The 26,751-nt window shown below is 36.4% G+C and overlaps 1 long non-coding RNA gene across 4 annotated transcripts in view; it reads left to right on the top strand.

Annotated features, from left to right (window-relative positions):
* Positions 1-5,761: 5,761 nt before the first annotated feature.
* LOC132156496 (uncharacterized) overlaps positions 5,762-26,751 on the top strand; it is a 36,548-nt gene continuing 15,558 nt past the window's right edge. For 3 of the 4 annotated variants that reach the window (XR_009437442.1, XR_009437441.1, XR_009437439.1), the window contains exons 1-3: positions 10,355-10,636; positions 10,734-10,898; positions 15,875-15,981. This is a non-coding gene — a long non-coding RNA (uncharacterized LOC132156496). Of the gene's footprint in view, positions 5,844-10,354; positions 10,637-10,733; positions 10,899-15,874; positions 15,982-26,751 lie in introns of those variants that run through there. The other variant, XR_009437440.1, reaches the window with a different exon arrangement.

The following is a 26,751-nucleotide window of genomic DNA, read 5'->3' as shown; positions in this document are numbered from 1 at the left end:
GAATTATGTCTAAAACCATTGGAAAAATACCTGTTCTGGCATATTTTATTTTGCTGCATTTTTATTTTTATTTATTTTTTAATAGAAAATTATTAGTCTCCTCACTTCAAGAATGGGTTTCTAATATAACAAGATTTTTTTCCGTTTCCACAATTCTGGATTCAGTGACTGGATTTTGAACTTGACATCCAATGTTAGGCAAATTAATACAATTTATGACTGACTGACTTTAGTTGATTTGAATTGATAGTTTCCTGATATTTAAATGACAATTGATCATTAAACTCCCATTTTACCTTATGCACTTTTCGAAACTTATGCTGCTTTGAAAGAATGCCAACTGAAAACTATTCTACTCTATTCTATTTCCATTGTTATTTATAGAGTAGCTATTATAATCATGTACTGTATGTACACTCAGGTATTTCCCTCTTTAATTCACACTCTAAATCAGAAGTGTGACTACCTCTAAACGAAGCATATTATACAGGCCTAAATGTGTTTCTGTCTTCACAGTTTATTAACTCCATATTGAGACAGCACTGTTTAATCACACAAAATCTGTTCTTGAAATTGTCACATTTTTTTTTGCTGAACACAAAAGACGGCATTGAATCTTAGAAATGAATGTCCTATTATAGTGTCTCAGCAGATATGACAGCTGCTTTTGTAGAGCATCCAAACACTTAAATCCCATCACAGTGCACATGCAAAGAAGACAGAGGAAGCCAAATCATCCAAGCGCCTGGTAATCAGTGATGCCGCTGTTCATTTCTCTCAAGTGTCATGTGTAGGACCACATTCTGGCACAAGCAGATGCTTTTGATTTTGTTTCATTCCAAGTTGAACTGTGTACATTTGCTCTCTCACTCTTTTTCAGTGTTGAACTGCAAAAGAGTAGACACAAAATGTGTTTTATGAGGGTGTGTATTCTTTTAAAAGGCATCGGTTGTCAGTCATCCATGTTGAGTTATACAATAAGACCTACATGTTGCAAAACAAGACTTATATATTGGTTTTGCAGGTTATAGCTTGGCTCCTAACCTGATTTAATGGGGGTTTTTGGATGTTTTTTAGCTAGTCAAGCTGGAATCAGATAGCTGACCAGCTAAACCTTTTTTTGGACAGACTGGGAGACCAGACAGAGCAGCTTAAACCAACTTAGATCAGCAAATCAAATTAGCCTAAACTGCTTTATATATATATATATATATATATATATAGAGAGAGAGAGAGAGAGAGAGAGAGAGAGAGATAGAGAGAGAGAGAGAGAGAGAGAGAGAGAGAGAGATCTGTTTTACAATAGAGAGATAAAGAATAGTTAGGAGATGATTTGTTTGTTGTCATGGAACTGGAATGTCCCCGAAACATGTATGTCGTGTATGTGCAGCTTTAGCAGAGACTTTTCTGTAATGTAGCATTACATCACTGGATCCTCCGTGAATGGGTGCCATCAGAATGAAAGTCAAAACAGCTGATAACAATGTCACAATAATCCACAAGTAATCCATACGACTCCAGTCAGTCAAACAACGTCTTGTGAAGTGCTTAACAAATATATCGAGTCATTTTAACTTTAATCTATCGCTTTTTACCAAAATACTATAGTCCATAATCCATAATAACACTTCCTCCAGTGAAAACATCTATTTCCTGGTGTAATTTTACCTTAAAAATCCACCAAAAAAATTTGTTTAGAACTGTTTTTGCATGTTAACAGTGGTTTATCTGTGCATATTTCTCTCCTGATTCAGATAAGATGACTTTTCACTGGACCCAGATGTTAACTGATGTACTGGAGTCGTGTGAATTACTTATGGAGTATTGTGATGTTTTTTTTTTTTCAGCTCATTATGACGGCACCCATTCACTGAAGAGGATCCATTGGAGAGCAAGTGATGTACTGCAAAATTTATCCATATATGTTCTGATAAAGAATAAATTAATCAACATATTGGTTGGCCTGAGGGTGAGAAACATTTAATATACAGTTCAGCTTTAAAGTTGTTATACTTTTTTACAAGTGTATGTGTGCACATGCATGTTGGATGGCACCCAGAAATGTCCTTGGCATTTACTCTCTCTCTCTCTTTCTCTCCTAGTGTCTCTGAATCAGCAGGGATGAGGCCGTAGGTCTCTCACGTGACTGTGCCGCAGGACAGAGCTGGAGGTGGAAGCCAGGCTGTCTGGACAGTGGCTGAAATCTGATGACAGCCGCTGAGAGCAGGTGCTGCCAAATGCCGGCCCGCCGCCGAGACGAGGTCAAACAGGACTCGTTACATGCTGCTTGTATACCGCCTAACGTTCCTCAGATCTGACGAGACAAGGATCCAGGCACAGCTCATTAGACTGCAGGAGAGAGAGAGAGAGTGAGTTCCCACCCGCACCCATTTGGCCTCTAAAAACAGTGAGCCAGTGAACAGTGAGAACAGTGAACAGCGAGCTTAATGGACTCTGTGTAATAGCTGCAGGGCTGAAGCACACTACTTTTGCTACAAGACTTTTGCATGATTCAGTCTTCATGTAACTAAAAATATAGATCAAGTTTAAGTAAAACACCATGCAAACACCTCTCATATTTTCTAAACTTTTTCTGAAAAAGTAAAAAAGAAATATATAATTTTTCAACCGTATGTAGTTTAATTTGTAGTTCAGAAAATCTGTAATTCAGTAGTTGTCATAAAGCCTTTTAATAAAGGGTTACTCCACCCCAAAATGCACATTTTATCATTAATCACTTACCCCCATGTCATTCCATACCTGTAAAAGCTCTGTTCGTCTTCGGAACACAATTTAAGATCAATTGGATGAAAACCTGGAGGCTTGAGACTGCCAAAAATAACGATTTATTCAATAATTCCTTTGTCAATGGTCTATTCTGTGTCACTCCATATCACTGTGTTGCGTGTGCTCTTCAAGAAATTATTGAATAAAGTCGTTATTTTTGTTTTCTTCGCTTATAAAAAGTGTTCCTGACGCTTCATATAACCCAGATTGCACGTCTGATGGCAGATGGAGTATTCTGACGATGACTTTTCATACCTTTTATGGACCTTGACACTGTTATTTACTTAGCAATCTATGGGACAGTCTCAAGCCTCCAATGGTTTTCATCCAAAATATCTTAAATTGTGTTCCAAAGACGAACAGAGCTTACAGGTTTGGAATGACATGGGGATAAGTGATTAATTACAAAATTTTCATTTTGGGGTGGAGTAACCCTTTAATTTTCAGTTAAAATGCATGATTGTCTATTAACTCCTTTATGACCCTCACTAAGGGTTTGAATCCTGACCTATATTCAAGTAAAGTTGGTTTATTTGTCATTTGCAGAACTTATTTAGGAAATGCTGGTCATTAAAATGCTTACTATTTAATTAACTTATTTTAATCAATTGTATTTGAGCTCGACAGCATGCAAAGATCTTGTTTAATTTTCAGCAGTTTTAGCAGATTAACCCTCTTGATGGCACTAACATCATGATGCTTGTTTGGTGCAGCTGCCTGTTTATTGGCTTACAGCTGTTATAGATTAGTTTAGATTGTTATTTATTTATTTATTGAGATTTTTTTTTTTGTATGTGTCAGTCTTTACGTAATAAAAAACATAACTGAAAATTGCTCATGCAAGCACCTCTCAAATTTTCTTCAAAATATGCAGCTTATAATTTCTGTAACCGTTTTTGGTCTTTTTTATTTATTTATTTTAATTAATTTAAGGTGAAATTGTGTGTTTTCAAACTAAACTATAATAAGATGTCATTAAATACATTTAATTCAAGGCTTATTTCTAGTGAAAATTGACTGAGGCTGCTATTGAATTGGAGTGTGCAGTGGATGGTGATGACATTGCATATCAATTACTGACCATCACTTTCATTCATCTGTAAATCTGAAATATGATAGGTCTATGTTAGTACTTCTTGAGTTCTCTGGCCCAAAAGTGAATGTGTGTCATAGTCTGGTCATTAAGAGCTGTGATAAATCTAATGCATTAATCTCCATCAGCTGTTTGATTTTACAGCTCTTGGCAACACGCATGGAGAATGTCCCACTCCAACAGACACCTGATACAGGAATGAGACCTGTCAATCACCTGTCTGCATATAAACTAGCTCTGAGATATGATGCTCTGCCGAGTGAGTAAGTGTCTGTGTTTGCACTAAAGAAGTTTGATATGTAATTCAAGCTTCAGGCCCTCATCAAAGTGCAAGACAAAAAAAAAAGCGATTCATTAAGTTCTGTTTTCTCACACTGGGTGATAAACATGGAAAGAGGAGAGAAATTAACAAGATTTCAACTCAAGCTGTGAGTTTCATGACTCTCACAGTAATGCAAATGCAAGATATGATTCCTGCTAGTGTGAAATATTAATCTTCAGTTGAAAGGCATTGTCTATTAAGTCCTTCACTGACCCTAACTAGGGGTTTCAGGCACTTGCAAGGAGTCCTGGTTTCAAATCCCATCCTAACATAAAATCACTGGTTATCAAAATACTTATAAATTTATTTAATTTGAATCACTTTAATTTTATGTTGATCACTATTCATTTTTGTTTGAATGGAAAAGAGTAACTTTGATATTTCGATAAAAACTATGTATTTTGTTCTCCAAGTAAACAAAATAATAATTATAATAATTTCTAAGTGACACAAGAGTGTGTAGATAACTTGAAACACCTAGACACCTATTTTTTTTGGAATATGACCGATATTTAACCTCCATAGTGTTATAATGTAATCATTTTTTATTTATTTATTTATTTATTTATTTATCAATTATATTTTGTATTATTACTTTAACAAATATTATTAACACAAACTTGTATTACATTGCAATGACCACAAAGCTTTTTGGCTACCTACAGTATAATGTCATACAAAAAAATTAACTTTTTTTAAACTGATGAACTTTATACATAACAAGACATGGAAAAACAGAGTAAACAAGGCCAGTGCTGACTTAAGTTGTACTTTGTGCTGCACATATTAGATTGTCAGATATCAATTACCGGTGTCTTCTGCCATCTAGTGGAGAAATACATCAATGACAGATTACATCTAGGTAACATATTGTTTTCTATTTGATAATAAAATCTCAATATTTAATTAAGTTTTGCTAAAAGTAAATATCTCTTGTTTTAATTTTAGTATTTTTTTACTGGATGACAAGTTTTTTTTTGCACTGTAATGCAAAGGGTACAGGTTTGACTGTGGCATATTGGTGGGGGACAATGCCAGACAACAGACATTTAATTGTTTGATCTAAATTGTTGCTAGGGATAATTTAGTAGCCGCTGGATATTGGTAGGGACATTTCATATTGACCCTACTAAATTTTACATCCTTAAATCATAACCATAGATGTCCGACTTTGTAAACTAACTATACACAGTTCTGTTAATCCTAAAACAGTGAACACTTTATATCTATCCTGTCCTCATAAGGTAAAGACAGAGAAAGAGATTAAAGCATTACTATAGTTAAACCATGGTAACCACAAATGAACGATTTTGCTACACTAACCATAAGAAAGGTATTTGTAGTAAAACTGTGGTTATAAAAAAAATGGTTAGCCTACTACACTTTAAACAAAACCTATAGCTAATTTTCTAAAGTGTGTCTTTCGTTCTTTCTTTCTTTCTTTCTTTCTTTCTTTCTTTCTTTCTAATAATAGTAATAATAATAATAATAATAACTCAGAAAAAAAGAACTCGCGAAGCCGCACCGAATCAAATGATTCACAACTCAGGGCTCCCGATCTAAATAATGATTCGCGAGCCATAATTTCCATTGATCGGGACCTCGGAACGCGGTTCGCGAATCATTCACTCAATTGAATCGGTTTGTCTGTTCTTTCCTATCCTACGCTTTTCGCGTCTTCTTCAGCCATGTTTACACGACAGCCTACTACTCTGGCTTAGCTCGCTAGTTTTATGTAGACATTAACTGAAATAAGCGAAAAAAGCAAGTTGTTTACAAATAAAATATCCATAATTCCATTCCAAAGATAACATCTAACGTTAATATCTACGAATATTCAGGTGAGGTTCAGTGTAGGCTAACCGGTTTACTGTAGTGCTAAGTGCAAACAAGTGAAACACCTAAAAAATGCATGCAAGATTAAAACATTGTGCATTATGTTAGAGTTTCTAGCCTAAATCACTATACTTTATACAGTTTGACCACTGCATTATAGTTGGTGACAGTTCACTGGGAAATCAGTTGAAAACATCCAGTCATTTTGGCTGTAAAATGACACTAATGAGACTTTTTTAGCTGTTTTACTAGCAGTTAATAGCTGTTACTCGACTCCATTTCATGCTACAGTAGTAGTGGGAATAGGTTTAGTAATGAAACATTGGCTATTTTGTATTTTATTCAATAGTATGTTACTGCACAACCGGAGGCTGCAGATTCAGGACCGCAGATCTAGTTCTAGGACCCTAGTTTTTCGTGACAGCGCCACCTACCGTACTGGACGATATAGCGATGGCTGCAGTTTCAGGACCGCAGTTCTAGTACCCTGTTGGTTTAGTTTGCAGTCACGTAACTTTTAATATAGCATCAATATATTAATCTCAGTAGTATTTGTTTTTAAATGTGATTTTTGATTCAAAATTCAGCAGAGGTTAATTACTAAGTGTGCTTTGAGTCACAATTTTAAATTTAAACATGAATTTACAAAAAATATAAATGAAATATCAATTTTGTAAAATTGATGTATATCAATTTTAAAACAATTGTAAAAAAAAAAAAAAAAAAAGAAGAACCTCAAAAGTCTTAGTCTCTTGAATTATACAGTATATTGATTAACCTCCTTAAGGTGAATTAGCTCATTATCAGGTAAGTTAAAGTTGGAATCAGCATATGGAGTCACTAAATTACAGCCAATATTTTAAAAGTTGTTGAGAGGCAAGACAAGACACAAGAATGATTCAAGAATGTTTATTTATATATATATATATATATATATATATATATATATATATATATATATATATATATATGAAAAGTAAAAGTCTTTGCAGCATGTGGTGCATCTCTTCAATTCGGGCAGGGATCTCCCTTTTTGGATTGTTATATGTATCTTGAAAAAGAGAGAGCCTAGTAGCCTACTTGTTAGAATATTTTGAGATCATGAAAATTAGAGATGTTCCGATACCCTTTTTCTCTTCCCGATACCGATTCCGATACCTGGGCTCAGGGTATCGGCCGATACCGAGTACTGATCCGATACCTGGGTGTGTATCTGTATATACAGCTGTATATACTACTAGCCCTGTGTAAATTTCTAGAATTATTTCATGGTGTGCTCCAGACTTATCCCTTGATAAAACATGAACAAATACATGGTTAACTACTGTATTTATTACAGTATTTTTATTATCTGACATGAATTTGACAGTAATATTATTTAATTTCTTAAGCGAAAAAGAACTTCAAATGCAGCCAAAAATCTAACACCGCAAACTAAAAAAGGTATTTTAGTATTTTAGTTTTACAATATTGGTGTATAAAAAACTGCAACAAATAAGTCTAGGAATATAAAAAATTCTATATTAATCAGATAATCTCTTTACAACAAAACAAGTAAAAAACAAGCAACCGTCTAGGCATAATTATTATTATTAATAGAGACGTATTATTACTACATAGAGACGTAGCTAAATCTACTGTAGGCTACAACAGTAGCTTAATATATTGTCAATTTACTCGCCATGAAGATCTTTGAGTGTCTGTGTTTATGATATTACAGTTTTCTCAAATGAAACGTTAAATTCTCATGAAGTGACGGTTTATGCGTTCATGTCCTCATATAGTGACACACGGCAGAGGCCACAAAACAGCGAGCTCCCGTGCATCTGTGCCCGTCTCCCACAGAGATGTAGACTTTGCAGGAGTAATATTTAAATAGTATTTTGCAGTTTAATATTCACAGACACTAGTATATATATTCGGCTACAGTCTGGAGCCCTGCGCTTAGACTAACACGGAAGCGACCCGCAGCTGCGGGTAACGAATATACTCAAACTTACTACCGGTTCTACAGAGACGCTGGTATCATCACATTTTAAAATTTTCAGCACCGTCTTGGTCCCTAGTCGCCGTTTTACTGTCTGGTTGGTCCAGTCTGAAATACTGCTAAACAGCGGACATTCTCGAGGTCGGACATCCGGGACTTTTACTCCCATAATGCACTGCGCGCGCATAGCAACCGAGGCGAAGGGTAAAACAAACAAGTGCTCGCCATTAAGCAACACGAAGCGGAAGACAAATGAGCGCAGATATGTCGAGAAACTGCCGAGAATCATGCCTAAAAAATTAGCAATGATTCGGCAAATCAAAGAATAACAAAATAATACCACTGCAGAGATGGCCACTCAATTTTCTGTTGCTATGTTATGACATTGCTATGCATAATGGTCGGCAGCTCTACACTGATAAGCAACAATGAAATGCACTAGTTGTGTGGGGAATAAGATACGTTTCTGCAGTTAGTCTATTTTTGCTTTTTTGAAAAAACCGTGTCCCTCACTGACACTGTACAAGCTGTGCCACTGACAGACTGAGCTCATTACAGCCATTGTGTAACACAGTGCTTTTGAATAAACATTTTTTTTTCTAAATGAACAGTTAATGTAATCGACGCTTGATGGGTATTTAAACATGACTGCAATATGTCTGGATACTCGAGCCTGGGCCATGCCTTTGGGTTGTTCTCCCAGGACTCAGCTGGATGTCGATAGGGACAAGATTGTAACGTTAAACCTACAAGCGACAGCTTTCTGTGGTACCTGGTCAATGCAGGCGCAAGTAGACTTTCTATATATTGATAAGACATTCTGTAATAGAAGAAAGAAGATCTGTATTTGTATAGCTGCTAGCGCCTTTCACATACATGTAACGTTAGCTAACGTTAGTCACAAAGAGCTTTACATGAGTGTTTTATTATTACATTCACTTCACTTCTCACCACAGACATACATTCGCATAAACAGATATCATTCATCATTAATACAAAGTAGTCAGTTAGTATCCATAACTGACATAATCCACAACAAAACTTCTGTGAATAGATACCTTTTTGATTTTCCTCGGGCTTTGCCTTGATTGCCTTCGGTTTGTTTTACCCTTCAAACACGGCAGCGGCTTGTTGCTATGCAGGTCACATGATTTGTGACGTAACGCCGACCAAGAGAATACTGCTAACCACTGATCTGTAATATAGAAGCGGCTTCACTGTCTGTTGGCAGTTTAGAACGCGATGAGCGATCCAGTCATATATAGATCAGTGCTGCTAACGCGTTTTCATTTCTTCTTCGCTGCTCTAAACAGGGGTTGCTTGTGGCATTACAGCACAACGTCCTGTGTTTGCAATGCATTCTGAGCAGCGAAGAAGAACCGTGCAGCGGTTAGGCAAAGCTAGCGTTCATAACTAGGTCTTGAAAATGGTATCGGATCGGTATATGGGTTCATGTACTCGCCGATGCCGATGCCAGAATTTGTTGTGGTATCGGAGATATTTCCGATACTAGTATCGGAATCGCAACAACTCTAATGAAAATATCCCTAGTGCCTTGAGCCTAACCAAATCCATAAAATCACTTATTGGCACATATTGGCCATGCAGAACATGACAGAAACTAACACATGATATCAATGGACTGTATGTGTAGTAGACCTGCAGACTAGGCCAAATTGTAACAAGCTATTAAAATTGCCAAACGCCTCATTCATCATTGCAAAACAATGGCAAAACAACAGGCTAACACATACTGCAACTAGGCAGTCAGTGCAGTTTAATTATGAAAGATATTTTATACATAAATATGGTAAAACAACGACTATTAAGCCAGTAGTCACACTAACACATTAAGCTGCAGGTAAATCTTACAACCCTTACATAAACCATGCTCTTTTCATCTGATAAGTTTAATTAATGTGCAGGCTAGATTCACTTATAATACTTCGTCATTAAAACTCAACAAGGATTTATGAAATCATGGCCACGAATTAACGTCGTAGTAATTAATAAAACTAGCTCACAAATTCTTAATTTGGTGGGAATTAATTATTAATTCATAGTTAGCAGTTCTCACTATGTAAACTTCGCACCGTTTAAACGTTATAAAATAAAACTTAATTAAATATCGGTACTCACCGTCTGATTGCTGTCCACGTCGTCCATCTTTAATTGGTGTTGATCCAGTACGATAGGTGGCGCTGTCACAAAAAAAAACTAGGGTCCTAAAGCTGTGGTCCAAGATTTGCGGTCCTGAAACTGCAGCCTCCGGTTGTGCAGGAATAATACTGCACTTAACTTTTCTAATCACTGGGGGGAACTAGAGAGCTTTGCAAATAACACTCAGTTCACACATGTCTGATTGGTAACGAGCTAAAATCGTGATACAGAACAGCAGTTTGGCATTCCACTGGGTTCTGTCATTAAAATTAAACAGAATTTTTAGATCTGTTGAACTGAGTCAAATATTTCCACCCTTCATGAAACAGAACTCAACCAATAATCCTGACTCAAATCCCATCCAATAATCAGTACCTTAAAAAAAAAAAGCAGCCTGGGAGCCAAGCTCGGACATCCTTTGGAGAATGTTGGCCTTTCCAGTCCATTTAATGTACCAAGAAATATTATTATTCAGATGTTTTAGGAACACATAGTGATGTTTCAAGTAGTCTAATGAAATCGTTGATAGGCTGTTCTTAATGTTTCAGACAGGAAATACATGCTTCCACTTGCTGCTCTCCTGAATGAAGGTCAAACTTGCTACCTAAGTTCTTCTATGATTAGAGTCTGGGCCGCTGGAGGATGAAGTTATGAGCCGATATATCTGGAAGCAGTGGCGCAGACCTCGGAATGGACCCGTGGAACAGTTAAAGGTGAAGTGAAAGTGTATTTTTACAGTTCTTTTATGGTTCTCTTGAGTGCATCGTTTGACTGCCGTCTTTTCCATTTAGCAAATTCTCATATACTGATTTTGTGTCTCTGAATCTTTGCTGCATTTTTTTCTGGGAGCATTTCAGATATTTCTAATGACCCAGAGAGGACTTTCTATAAAACCAGACTATAAAACAATAAACTAATGAAAAGGGGGCAAAAGCATGCAGTTCGTCACCCCTGGCTTTTCGTCCAGTTGCGCAAAGGCTTCATTTCACAAATCATAAAGTGTTATTCTGTGGTTGGAGAAAGACACAGACGTTTATGAGGGTTCTTTATAGTGTTGCATTTATTGTTGCTCATGCAAGCTAACCCATGTTGGCTTGGACATTTTGACGTGGCCTCAACACCTCTGTTTGCCTGCAACTCTAATTGCATTAGTGGTTTGGGGAAGCAAATCCACTGGGGTTGATGTTTTGGGTCAACAGCTCTTTGGTTGGAGGTGAAGTTGGATGCTGCTCAGTTTGCTTGGTAAAATCAGCAAAGTTAATTACCGGTGAGAGCTAAGACTGTTATGCTCCTAATTCAATAGCCATCATTTTCAGAGACCAGAGGAGATATTCCTTGCATAGAGATGATTGACCATTTAGGGATGTGTGTATGTGTTTTCTCACTGGTAATGTAAGAAGGGTGGATTGCATACAGTATGTGCTAATGGTAAGCCTATGGAGCATCTCACATGAACTAAAAATCTTACTGTCTGAATATTAACAGCGCAAATCTGCGTCAAAGTTTTTAAGTGATGGATTGTAGATGCTAACATCAGAACACTGTCCACAAAATACTCTTTACAGTCAGGATCTGATCCCAGGATGAGATGAACTGCATTTATATCAGTAGGATTCCAGGATAATTTTTGCTAAATGGCAGATTTTTGGTGATATTACTTTTTTTATGATAAACTAATGAGCGTCTGTACAGTATATGCATTCCTGCACTAGAATGAGCCAATGTTGAATATGAAATATAACCATCTATGCATGACACCAAATGAAATTCATAAATGAAAAGTTTCCCAAAGCACTCCTATACAGTTGCATCTTTGTCAGTTCATTATTTACTGTATTTTTGCAAGTAATGTAAAAATAGGCTATAAATTATTATTTTTTATTTTTAAGAAATATAAAACATTGATATAACTGATAGATCCAATTGGATTTTTAAACTATGTGTGCTATGTGTGTGTGTATAATACTAATATATTAGTAATGTATATTTTTTTAATATAGTTGCATCTGTCCATTCACAATATATTATTTATTTTTATTTAATAAGCAATGTAAATTGCAACATTTCATTGCAATTTTACAATAAATAAATAAAATAACCGAATAGATGAAACAACATTTTAAAAAAAATATTAATATTGAATATACAGTATATTACTTAATGTATAGGAGTATTATAATATTATATAATATTAATATTATAGTAATGTGTAAATTTTCTTGCATCTACTTCTGTTTTTTTTTTTTGCTATTTATTGCATTTTATTTGCAAGCAAAAAAAGCAACATTTTATTGTAATTGCACAGTACATATTCAGAAAATGTTGAATTGAAATAAATAAATAAATAGGCTATAAACTGACAGATGCAAAATGCTTATATAGTTATTGTTTTTTTTTACAATTGCATTTTTTGACACACTTTTTACGATAAATAAATAAATATAACCTATTAGATTAATCAGTATTTTTAAACAATATATTCATATTATTATATATGAACATATGATATTAATATTATAGTAATGTGTAAATTTTATTCAGTTGCATCTGTCCGTTTGCAATAAATTGCATTTTATTTGCAAGAAATAAAGCTACATTTTAATGCAATTGTACATATTCAGAAAATGTTTAATTGAAATAAAGAAATAAATAGTCTCCTAACTGAGAGATGCTAAATGTTTATATGTTTATATAGTAATGTGTTGTTGTTGTTGTTGTTGTTTTTTTGTAAAATTGCATTTTTTTGTGACACACTTCACCATAAATTCTGGATTTCACAAAATGAAGTGACAAACAAAAATAACTTTGCATTCTGTTTGTTTTTTTTGGACAGTAAAAGTAAAGAGCGAGAGCAACAGTCAGCTCAGCACCTGTTCAGTTCTGCTTCTTCCTTTACTGCTCAATGAGTTCAACACCTTCAGCACTCTTTGATTTCTCCTGCCTGTGCTGTCAGCAGTCTCATTAGAGCAGCGTATATATGGCACGCTCTCCATCCTCCACAACAATAGAGCTCTTTCTGTGAGGGATTTTGTGTTTTATAGCAGTAAATGTGCTGGCCTTCTATTCCACCATACAGAGGGTTTTCTTCTCCTGTTTAAATCATCACTGGCTCTGCTCTGAGGATAAGACCATCATTATTTTGAACGAGTCAAATAATTATCCCAGTAAGGTGGCAAAACGTCTCAATGTTGTCCTTACATGCTTGATCTATGTGCTCGGGCCTCACGGTTCTACGAGCCCTAGCTGGAGTCAACGGCCCTCTGAAGTCACATAAAAGCAATAGGATTTGGACCTCTGTGTCGTAGCAGGCAGGCAAAGTATGATTTTGATTTTTTCCAATGAGCCCCAAGTCAATTATAAAGCACAGCCTCTGGTGTTAATGGCCTTGATAAGCCTGGACTTTGGACTCTCACCCTTTTAAAAGAGTCCATTTGGTCCTGCTTAGTTGACCCAGGCTTTGAGGTTCCCTTTAGGGCTTGAAAGAATTATAATATTGACCTCAGATCTCTCCTTGTTGTTTGACAATCCCACACCAGATGAATGCATTATACCAGCTAAGAACATTCTGGGAACATTAGTTATTGGTTATAAAATAAAACTTTTAAATAACCATTAGAGAATGCCCTGAATAGCTTCTCTTTAGGTTGTCACCGAAACAATAAAGCAAAACTCCCAGCAACAATTCAGCTTGAAGTATGGTTGAATTTATGCTTTTGAATCTTCATGTGAAGTTTTCCTGTTTACTGAATATCGAGGCTAAACTGTCTGTTCTTCATTAACAGAATGCACATAGTTTTCCATTTCTGGATTTGGTTTTAACCCAAAATGTTTAGCTGTTTAGACCAAAGCAACGTTCATCACAGTTCAGGCTTCGTGTGCCCAGTTGTGGTAGCACGTTGAACGTGATGGAACTTTAAGACAGACAAACATGTGAGCAAGAATAACCTTAAAATCAAGCATGCAGTAAAACAATAAGAGTCACATGGACATGGTCCACAGTACCCATAATTCTCTCTTTCTGGACCAAAGAGAGTTTTAAATCAATGTAGAATAAGATAAACAGCTCAAACGGCATGAAAATACAAGAACGTCCAGTGACAAATTCACTCTTAACATCCATCTTCCTCTTGATGATTGGGAGTTGTTCTTTTGGAGCTCGTTTTTTAACACTTGTTTCACTGAGAATTTTTTCCTTGTGTTGCATGTCTTTCTAACGACCCAGCAGTAAATCTTTCTCTGGTTTCTGTGTTTGAATTGGCTGTTTGGGGGTCATATGTAAGCTAATGATTAATGGCGTTCAATAAATTGGATGAAAGGAAAAATGTCTGCGTTTCCTTGCCTTTTTGGGGGGCTTTAAAGTCAAGAGTGTTTTAAATGTTTTCCTATATTTCCATGATTCAGCCATAGATGTTATAGAAAGCAGTCTTTAGAGTGAACTATAAAAATGGCAGTTTAGGAAGGACGTGCCCACCAGTGAGAAAACAAATCCTGGTTGCCAAAGTTGTTTACAGTTTAAATACATAAATTGTCTCCTATATCTATCTTAAAATATTGTATTTTAATCATTTTTTATGAATTTAATCACCAAAAATCTTATTTGTATCATATTAAGCAGTTTATCCATATTAATCTATGTTACTTTGTTATAGATGTGATGTTTTTGTGTACTTTTTAATAAATTTGTTAAATTTGTATATATATATATATATATATATATATATATACATATATAAATAAATTGTTAAATTTGTATATATATATATATATATATATATATATATATATATATATATATAATTAGATTTATTTCATTAAAAATGTATTCAAATATTTAAGTTGATCAAAGTCAGTTTTTAATGTAAAATTAATAGAAATTAAAATGACTCATAAAATAGGCCATTTAGTTCGAATGCTTGAGGTCTCTGAAGATCAAGCACCTCTTTTCACCAACTGTTGGCTGACAAAAAATAAAATAATTAATAAAAGTGCTCCAGGTCATGCGTTATTGTACCCTGTTTGTAAAATAATTTCTGTACATTTATTAACATAATTCATCATACTTTAGCTAATGGAACAGCTGAAATGACTGAATGATTTTTATTCAATTTAGAGTGATTTATAGCTGGGATATACTAAATGAAATGTACAGATTTCTGCCCCAGTTTGCAGTCTTGATGAGTTGATGCTAGATTCCATAATGTATGATAGCAACAGACGTCAGAATTTAATTTCATTATAAAACATGTCTGATATTTTGAACAGATTTTATAACTTACCTTTGTTTGTTATGCGTCTCTGAGCAGCATGGCTCTCAGAACATTCCTAGGTTACAAATTGTAATTTCAATTTCTGTGATCATGTGAACACTGGACGTGGCATTGGACGTGTTGCCATAGAAAAGCATAATTTTGAGTCTAGAACGTCACCTGTTGTCATCTCAGAACTACGGTAATTACATGCCTTTAGTCTGCGTCACATTTGTGACGGGAAATTCTACAATCCACCTGTGTCTTTTATCATCTTGTCAAAATCATTTTAATTTTAAAAATAACTATATGTTGGCTATTCATTGCTATTTTAATCTTTGAAATGAATGAACAGCCATGAGCACATGAGGTGAAAACACCTGTGATTAAACACTGCCTGTTCTGGCTAACTCACACTAGACCACACATGTGTGTGTGTCCAGGGCTGACTGCAGACTGCCATCTGTGCACAACCAGAAGCGTGAGCTCTCCAGAGATCAGAGCCAGACGGTGGAAACCGCTGCAGCATCAGCAGGATCGAATGTGTTCAGTGAGTCTGAAGAAACCGATGCTCGTCATTATTGAAACTACATGATCTGGTCCCACTATAGCAAAGATGCACTAGGAATGAGTGTCTCCACTTGCTTTCCAAACACATGATTTATAATCAAATTTATATATAGTGGCCCCAAACATAACTGTATTCGGACACTAAAGTCACACTTTAAAAATGGATTTCATTGTATTAGAAACTAAGGGACATCTGCAAAGAAATGGTTCTAGATCTTCTTTCAGAACTACTGTTTTAAATTATTGTTAACCAGTTGTTCTTGGGGTAATTTCCCATGGATGTATGTCAGTTCACACAGGTGTCCTATGAATGTCCACTGGTGTAATACATTATATTAACAGTAACACATGAACATATACTGTACCACAAAGTTTGACAGCCAAAAAGTATTCATTATCGTTATCGTTAAATAAAACTAAAACCATAGAAAGCATTTTCATTACTTGTCATAAAATAAACATTAACTGAAATAAAAAAAAATGCATAAGAAAAGACTAGTTCAACTAATTGCCAAGGCAGTTTTTCTCAATTTTGTTTAGTTTAAGTACAAAAGTAACAAAACTATATAAACTAAAAGTAAAACGTGGTGATAACTATACAGTGGTGTGAAAAAGTGTTGGCCCCCTTCCTGATTTCTTATTTTTTTACATGTTTGTCACACTTTAATGTTTCAGATCATCAAACAAATTTAAATATTAGTCAAAGATAACACAAGTAAACACAACATGCAGTTTTCAAACGAATGTTTTTATTATTAAGGGAAAACAAAATCCAAAACTACATGGCCCTGTGTGAAGAAGTGTTTGCCCCCCTGTTAAAACTGTTGTTAATCACACCTGAGTTCGATTTCTCTAGCCACACCCAGACCTGATTACTGCCACACCTGTTCGCAATCAAGAAATCTTTTAAATAGAACCTGCCTGACAAAGTGAAGTAGACCAAAAGATCCTTTAAAAGCTAGACTTCATGCCGTGATCCAAAGAAATTCAGAAACATGAGAAAGAAAGTAATTGAGATCTATCAGTCTGGAAAAGGTTATAAAGCCATTTCTAAAGCTTTGGGACTCCAGCGAACCACAGTGAGAGCCATTATTCACAAATGGCAAAAACGTGGAACAGTGGAGAACCTTCCCAGGAGTGGCCGGCTGATCAAAATTACCCCAAGAGCACAGCGACGACGAGGTCACAAAAGACCCCACAACAACATCCAAAGAACTGCAGGCCTCACTTGCCTCAGTTAAGGTAAGTGTTCATGACTCCACCATAAGAAAGAGACTGGGCAAAAATGGTCTGCATGGCAGAGTTCCAAGACGAAGACCGCTGCTGTGCAAAAAGAACATAAAGGCTCGTCTCAGTTTTGCCAGAAAACATATTGATGATCCCCAAGACTTTTGGGAAAATACTTTCTGGACTGAGGAGACAAAAGTTTAACTTAACCAAAAAATTCTTAAGGAGAAAGTCCTGCCATCTGTTCGCGACCTCAAGCTGAAGCGAAGTCCACCTCTGAATGGCTGAAGAAAAACTAAATGAAGACTTTGAAGTGGACTAGTCAAAGTCCTGTCCTGAATCCTATCGAGATGCTGTGACATGAGCTTAAAAAAGAGGTTAATGCTCAAACCCTCCAGTTTGGCTGAATTACAACAATTGGGTATAGATGAGTGGACCAAAATTCCTCCACAGCACTGTAACCGACTCATTGCAAGTTATCGCAAATGCTTGAAATGCTTGGTTTCCCTTAATAATAAAAACCTTCATTTAAAAACTGCATGTTGTGTTTACTTGTTATCTTTGACTAATATTTAAATTTGTTGGATGATCTGAAACATTCAAGTGTGAAAAACATGCAAAAAAATAAGAAATCGGGAACACTTTTTCACACCACTGTATATAAATAAATGAAATAGTAGTACAATAGTATACAATAGCACAAAAATAAAAATGTAATTCATAGATAAAAAAAAAAACTTTAACAGAATATCAGTGATACTAAAATAACACCGCTTGTAAGTTGTTCAATATTTGTATTATAACAAATATATTGTATTATAATTTTTTTTGTAATGAAAAGGGACTTGTTGCATTTGTACAATGCATTATGGAGCAAGGAAAATAATACAATTTTTCACTTTCAAGTGTTAATAGGTTGTCACTATAATATAGTGAATATAATAAAATAAGATATAAATTATTGATAAAACCAGATATAGATAAAACCAGGTGTATATGACAGAACTGGTCAGCCACAGTGGTATCTCAGATCAGCAGACCTCTTAGCTCTTACATAATAGTCTAAAATGTAGAATACATAGACTTGCCGAATTCCTCTCTCGGGAGCATAGATCCTCTACCCGTGGATTTGTTTTGTGTGTCACACTGTGCTGGGAATTAGCCACTGGCCTGCTTGGGCTCTTGTGTGGGCTGTCACTGTGCTCCTCTCTGAAGCCCTGAGCATGCTGGTCAATACAGCGGGCAGGTAATGACTTTCCCTGCTGGACCCTGAGGTGTGAGGGGAGAGGAGGGCTGGACAGGAGCTGACAGCACTGAAACCACAGAGTGAGTTATTGTTGATTTGTTGACTTCATAGACATGTTAGCATGGAAATGAAAGCTTGAATGCAGTGATCTTTGCCATCCAATTCAAATGTAACCAAACTCAAGCTAACTATAAATCACGATTTATGTTTCTTCAAATGCATATTAGAGGGGAATATTGTTCAGTTCAGTGGCCAAGCAGAATGTAAAACATTAAACCCAGAAAATAAAATGCTCTCTTCAAGCCATTCTGATCCATTACACCAATCCACACACTTTCATTTGAAACTCTTTCGCTACATTAATGGTTGGACATTTCTAAAAAATCCTGGAAAAAAGTTCAACTTGTTTCTTTCTTGCTTTTAAATTGGTGTCAGTGATATTATGGCTGTGCAATTGTGATTTGAAATGGAGCAAAAGTGGTATGAATGATTACTGCATACAGTGCATCATGGGATCGCATATTCTGTGCAGTGTGCTTTGTTGTAGACTACAAAATGTGACTCTTAGCAGCTCATTTCATCCTGTGGTGTAATACTAGACTTCTAGATAGAGTCGCTCAGCCCTCGCTTTAGAGAAAAGGAATCAAGCCAAAAACCTCATGTATAGCATATCCTGTAAAATGTTTAGTAAAGATGAATAATCAAGTCATTCAGAAATATTTTAAGCATATAAAAAGAACAGCATCATAATTGCTCTTTCCCCCATGTAATTTTGTTTAGAAAGTCATCCAAAAATTGCTACAAAAGCTACAAAAAAAAACAAAAACAAAAACATCAGTGGTTCTCAAGGTGGCTGTGGCCAGTAGAGGACAGTCACGTTTAGGGTAAAGTTCAGTGGGACATCATCCTTGCTGCCTACAGGCATGTTTAAGGGGTGGATTCGATAGTGTTGTTTATTTTCACACATTGTCAGCATTATTTTTGCACCCTCAAGGAATTATGCAAATCAAGCTGTGGCACAAACTAGAGTTGGTCAAAATTTGCCCAAGGCAGTTCTTCAGCTGGCAGGCTAGTTTTGAGTGCCACCGTGGGTTATGGAGGATGCAGCAGATCAGTGTTGGGGAGTAACGGAATAAAAGTTTTCAACGGAATAAAACTGTACAAATTGTGAGTAAAAAACGAATGGAATAATTTACGAATCTCATAAACTTAAATTTTAATCACAATAGAAAATAGATAACATATCAAATGTTGAAAGTGTGACATTTTGAAATGTCATGCCAAATATTGGCTCATTTTGGATTTCATGAGAGCTACACATTGCAAAAAAGTTGGGACAGGTAGCAATAAGAGGCCGGAAAAGTTAAATGTACATATAAGGAACAGCTGGAGGACCAATTTGCAACTTATTAGGTCAATTGGCAACATGATTGGGTATAAAAAGAGCCTCTCGGAGTGTCAGTGTCTCTCAGAATTCAGAATATCAGAAAGAAGTTTCTCAGAGAAAAATTGCAAAGAGTTTGAAGTTATTATCATCTACAGTGCATAATATCATCCAAAGATTTAGAGAATCTGGAACACTTTCTCTGCGTAAGGGTCAAGGCCGGAAAACCATACTGGATGCCCGTGATCTTCGGGTCCTTAGACGGCACTGCATCACATACAGGAATGCTACTGTAATGGAAATCACAACATGGGCTCAGGAATACTTCCAGAAAACATTGTCGGTGAACACAATTCACAGTTGCCGGCTAAAACTCTATTGGTCAAAAAAAGAATCCATATCTAAACATCCTGAAGCACAGGCGTTTTCTCTGGGCCAAGGCTCATTTAAAATGGACTGTGGCAAAGTGGAAAACCAAAATTTGAAGTTCTTTTTTGGAAAACCGGGACACCATGTCATCCGGACAAAAGAGGACAAAGACAACCCAAGTTGTTATCAGCGCTCAGTTCAGAAGCCTGCAACTCTGATGGTATGGGGTTGCATGAGTGTGTGTGGCATGGGCAGCTTACACATCTGGAAAGGCACCATCAATGCTGAAAGGTATATCCAAGTTCTAGAACAACATATGCTCTGATCCCGACGTCGTCTCTTTCAGGGAAGACCTTGCATTATGCAACATGACAATGCCAGACCACATACTGCATCAATTACAACATCATGGCTGCGTAGAAGAAGGATCCGGGTACTGAAATGGCCAGCCTGCAGTCATAGAAAACATTTGGCACATCATAAAGAGGAAGATGCGACTAAGAAGACCTACGACAGTTGAGCAGCTAGATGCCTGTATTAGACAAGAATGGGACAACAATTCCTAAACTTGAGGAACTTGTCTCCTCAGTACCCAAAAAGTAAACAAAAACAATGAGCAAAACTAAAATTAAAATTGGAACAAAATATAAAAATAAAACTATTTCAATTATTAATACAAATTATAATAGTATCAAAATTATACTAAAAACATCACTGATACAGGAAGCTAAAAAACTTGAGGTTAGCTGTTAATAAATTGGAATATATAATAATTGAGATTATTTTGATTAATTAAGTGATTAATTTGAGTCAAAATCAAAATGGCAACCCTGTTAACAACACCTAACATGACAAGTGTGAATAAACTGCAAGTTTTTATGCAGAAAAAATGCATGCAACCATTCAGCAAATTTGCTGTCTGTCTTCTCACATCTTCCCCATTGGTTTGGATTAGTACCATGACACTTCCTCAGTTGACCTTCAGCCCTCTGATTCCCCCGTCACCCTTATGCAATTCAAGAAGGATTTACACCCTCAGAACTGGAAGCGGTCAATCAACACGTTGCTTGAGAGCCTCTAATATCTCTCCAGACCCCGAGGTGTGCTGTTACCCACCACCTTCATGTCAGGTGACTGTAATCGGGTGAGGGCTGATATAACTAGAGGTCTCTAGCGACCAGCCATAAGAGTGCCATTCCTTGTCAGAGTGTTCTGGATCGTGCGCTGTACTGTTTTTGGTGGACTATTATATGAAGTCGTATAATAATGTTCTGACTTTAAAATCATTAACCGAGTGTTTGAGTTTGTTTGCATTTACTGTGCTCAGCCGCTCTCACCAGTTGCAATCAGAGATATGACAAAGCCATGGAATTTCAGGGTCATGGAAAGAACGTGCTTGCCTTCAGCTCCCAAACACATTCCAGGAAATGCTGAGGTTAAGAACACAGTCCTCTGTGGCCTTTGAACAATCATCAGGACTGCGTATCCGCTAAGTGTCTGGGACTTTAACTTTGGATTTCAACAACTCAGTGGCAGCCCACATGCAGGTGTCCATCCAAAAACCTTGTGTGAGCGGGAAATACAGACTCATTCAGAATGCTGGCACGGTCACATCAACACAGCCTTTGTTCTTTGACTTCGCAAATTAGTCTAGATTATTTTGCCAATACTTTTTGAAGGCAGCCAGCAACACTTACAGGAATAGAAGCTATTTCCTTTCAATTGATTTGACACTCAGTTTATCCATGCACTCTAACAGTGAACGCTTCCAGATATCCAAACCATTAACGTAACTTCTTTGATTTTCTTAACAAGATGAATTAGAAAATAAATGCTAAGAGGTCTTTGCTTCTACTACTATGGAGGCCCACCAAAGCTTCCATTTTTCCCCCCTTCATCTTAAAGTATGACTTTCATCCACAGCTAGCTCAAAAAATGAATTTTCCTCCTCCTGTGTAGACGTGGGCCCTTTCAGACCGATTATTTCTCATCGTGCCTAATATTGAAAAGATTAATCATAGCTGTGAGAGGCACAAAGAGGATTAAAATTCCAGTTTCTCTTGCACTAGGCCTCATGGAGTCCTTGTTAAAAGGCTAAAATGGCATAAAAAAGCATCATGGCTTCAGGGGTCATATCATGAGAAATCAAAATTCCTTGGTCTTTTGCAGTAACAGATCAAATGTACTGTAAAAAATATTAAAAAAAATAGCGTGTAAAAATTTTTTGGAGGTTCAGTCAAACTTTTAAAAAGAATTTGCATATGTGTTTTTTGTTCGCTATCTTATTTGATACATCATCTGGCTTTTGTGGTTCATTTAGTGGATATAATAAGAATATGGATCTCATACTTAAGGAGGGAAAACACCTCAGTTTTATTCAGAGGCCCAAACTGAGCAAAAATAGGCAATTTGAAGAAGTTGCTGTTATTTATTATAGAATTTATCAAATATAGAGTTTACTATGGTCAGTAAAACCATGGCCTGTTATATGTTAGAGGTCCCTAAAATATAAATGAATTATTTACCTAATCTTTTGTCTTGTAAATTCTTCATTATGATATCATCACCAAATCTAGAATTTGGTCCTTTGTCAAATTGTTCTTTTAGATAGTATAGATTTTCTATTTCAATTTTCAATTCAATTCATTGATCTGAGCTTTTTCACCTCAGATTTTGGTTGAAAAATGCATTATTTGTAGGTAATTTAGGCAATATTCACTTAACTGAGGTGCATGAAAGGTGAGATCAATGAGGCCTAACTTCAGTCAGTTCTAAAAAGAATTCTGTGATAATTAAAAGAAAACAAGTACAAAAAATAGCAATTTTGACTAGAAACGCAGGTGTAACACGATGGGGGAAAAAATCCTCAAAATGTTGTTATACTCTGAATGAGCAAAGTCATTACAGGTCAGAATGAATGGAGCACAAAATGAGGGAGATGAGGGAGTCCATCTTTTGTGTTCCATGAAAAAAAACACTGCATACTGGTCTGTAGAGACATGAGGATATGTAAATGATGACTGAAATTGTTTATTGGTCTTCCATTTTTAGAATACGTATAACCTATTTTATCATTATTTGTTCAAAAAGCCCTTCTGACCATCAAGAGGTCAAGATGTGAAGTTGAGCAACTCATATGTTTTTTTTTTTTTTTGTCTCTTGAGCTCTAAACACTTTCGGGTTGATTAACCTCAGGAGAGTTTAGTCACTGACACAAAAGAGTTTTTAAAAGCTCTGGATATCTCATAAGACAAAAACAGCGATGTTAGACATCACTAGTCAGGTTATCTCATCTGCTGATTACAACCCGAATTCCGGAAAAGTTGGGACGTTTTTTAAATTTTAATAAAATGAAAACTAAAAGACTTTCAAATCACATGAGCCAATATTTTATTCACAATAGAACATAGATAACGTAGCAAATGTTTAAACTGAGAAATCTTACACTTTTATCCACTTAATTAGCTCATTTAAAATTTAATGCCTGCTACAGGTCTCAAAAAAGTTGGCACGGGGGCAACAAATGGCTAAAAAAGCAAGCAGTTTTGAAAAGATTCAGCTGGGAGAACATCTAGTGATTAATTAAGTTAACTGATATCAGGTCTGTAACATGATTAGCTATAAAAGCTTTGTCTTAGAGAAGTCTCTCAGAAGTAAAGATGGGCAGAGGCTCTCCAATCTGTGAAAGACTGCGTAAAAAAATTGTGGAAAACTTTAAAAACAATGTTCCTCAACCTCAAATTGCAAAGGCTTTGCAAATCTCATAATCTACAGTGCATAACATCATCAGAGATTCAAGATTCAGATTCAAGATTCAAGATTCAGATTCAAGATTCAGAGAAACTGGAGAAATCTCTGTGCGTAAGGGACAAGGCCGGAGACCTTTATTGGATGCCCGTGGTCTTCGGGCTCTCAGACGACACTGCATCACTCATCGGCATGATTGTGTCAATGACATTACTAAATGGGCCCAGGAATACTTTCAGAAACCACTGTCGGTAAACACAATCCGCCGTGCCATCAGCAGATGCCAACTAAAGCTCTATCATGCAAAAAGGAAGCCATATGTGAACATGGTCCAGAAGCGCCGTCGTGTCCTGTGGGCCAAGGCTCATTTAAAATGGACTATTTCAAAGTGGAATAGTGTTTTATGGTCAGACGAGTCCAAATTTGACATTCTTGTTGGAAATCACGGACGCCGTGTCCTCCGGGCTAAAGAGGAGGGAGACCTTCCAGCATGTTATCAGCGTTCAGTTCAAAAGCCAGCATCTCTGATGGTATGGGAGTGCATAAGTGCATAGGGTATGGGCAGCTTGCATGGTTTGGAAGGCTCTGTGAATGCTGAAAGGTATATAAAGGTTTTAGAGCAACATATGCTTCCCTCCAAACAACGTCTATTTCAGGGAAGGCCTTGTTTATTTCAGCAGGACAATGCAAAACCACATACTGCAGCTATAACAACAGCATGGCTTCGTCGTAGAAGAGTCCGGGTGCTAACCTGGCCTGCCTGCAGTCCAGATCTTTCACCTATAGAGAACATTTGGCGCATCATTAAACGAAAAATACGTCAAAGACGACCACGAACTCTTCAGCAGCTGGAAATCTATATAAGGCAAGAATGGGACCAAATTCCAACAGCAAAACTCCAGCAACTCATAGCCTCAATGCCCAGACGTCTTCAAACTGTTTTGAAAAGAAAAGGAGATGCTACACCATGGTAAACATGCCCCGTCCCAACTATTTTGAGACCTGTAGCAGAAATCAAAATTGAAATGAGCTCATTTTGTGCATAAAATTGTAAACTTTCTCAGTTTAAACATTTGCTATGTTATCTATGTTCTATTGTGAATAAAATATTGGCTCATGTGATTTGAAAGTCTTTTAGTTTTCATTTTATTAAAATTTAAAAAAACGTCCCAACTTTTCCGGAATTCGGGTTGTACTTCAGAAAAAGATAAATCCAGCTCAAAGGCTCTGTCCCTTGACAGGAAACCAATAAAGCCATAAGTCGATGATTACTGCAGACCTGGCTCTCCTTGAGGCCCCTTCACCCCGGGAGCTGTTAGGAGGTGTGTTGGCTTTCACAGTGCCTGGGCGTTACTCAACAGCCTCTTGATAAAGGAGTCAATGACTGCCTTTCCCTTAGAATGAGCAGTAAAACAATTAGGAAACTGTCAGAAGTGTTTGTCTTTGATACATCCACTAAACACCCTCGACCTGTTTATAAATACAGGAAGTGTTCTCATTGGAGTTTCTCTCTGAGCAAGTTCATCATCTCCGTCAATAATACCATGTACAGACTTGAAACTCTCAGTGTTGGAAAGTTAAGCAGGAAAGACAGAGGATAAGAAAGAGTGTAAATATTTGTAAATTTAATTAGGCTCTTTTGGCATGTATTAAATTGAAATAAATAAATGAAATAAAAAAGCCCACCGAAATTTATTTCCAAGTAATATTGCAGAGCCTAAACACATTGATTAGTCAGTGCTATGTGTTGCATATTTCATAAAGCATTCAGTCATCTAGTTCAAATGGCAAATGTTGCAACAACTAATTTTTTTCCCCCCTGAGGGCCACTTATAATGCTAGTAAGTTTGTTTTTGCACCAGAAAGTCATAATTTAGACCGTTTTCCACTCTGTCTCTGACATTTAGTTATGAAACAGGCAGTTTTTCTGCTGCTGTAGACTTTTATGTAAACACCCTCTTTGCATGCGAAATGAGATACAGTGCTGTGCTGCGCTAATTCACAAGCTGCTGGTTTGCTGTTGAGTCCAGTATAGTTTTAACACTGGACTGTTTTTGATGGATGGGACAGTTCAAAACTACACTGGATCTCATTTTGCAAAGCTGCATTACATTAATAAAAGTCTAAGTTGAATGTGAGCGGCTATTTGTTAAAACGCGTTCATCTGTATAACGTCAGCATGTTTCAAAAGTATGAATTTTAAAATGTAGCTTTAGTAAATGATCTATTTGAACTGGATAGGGAGTTTAGAGTTCTGAAATTAACTTAATGTTAGCCTTGTGCTATCATTTATCTCAGTATGAATGAAAATGTAATTCCTCGTGATATGATCCCTTTAATATTTCCTTTGCAGACAAAATATGCCATCAGTGTTTGTGTGGTGCCTGCAATATTTACAGCATGGCGACAAAGTTCAAATGCATTTGTCAATCAGCTTGGGTTATGAGATGCATGTTTCATAATTAATAGCTTTTAGATGTCTAGACGAAATGTTTGTCGCAGCAAACAAGGCTGAAAAATGTGCAGGATGGGAAATGCTTTGAAATGGCAGATCTAAATGACTGGGTCAAAAGCTGGAGCATTATTTCACAAGAGAGGTTAATAAAGATTAGCCATGCATTAAATGTTACACACAGCAAAGCAGCCTAGTTTTCCTAATTCCTGTTTTAGAGAGGCCATTTACTGGTGACAGACGACAGCACGAAAGGAGAGAGACCAAAGACACACAGTCAATAATCAGCCGGTGGAAACAAACCCCTTGAGGCTGAAAGAAAATC

The sequence above is a fragment of the Carassius carassius genome, chromosome 14 (genome assembly GCF_963082965.1).
Source record: "Carassius carassius chromosome 14, fCarCar2.1, whole genome shotgun sequence".
NCBI classification, from domain to species: Eukaryota; Metazoa; Chordata; class Actinopteri; order Cypriniformes; family Cyprinidae; genus Carassius; species Carassius carassius.
The sequence above is the reverse complement of the archived record's forward strand: the minus strand, read 5'-3'. Positions and strand labels throughout refer to the sequence as shown.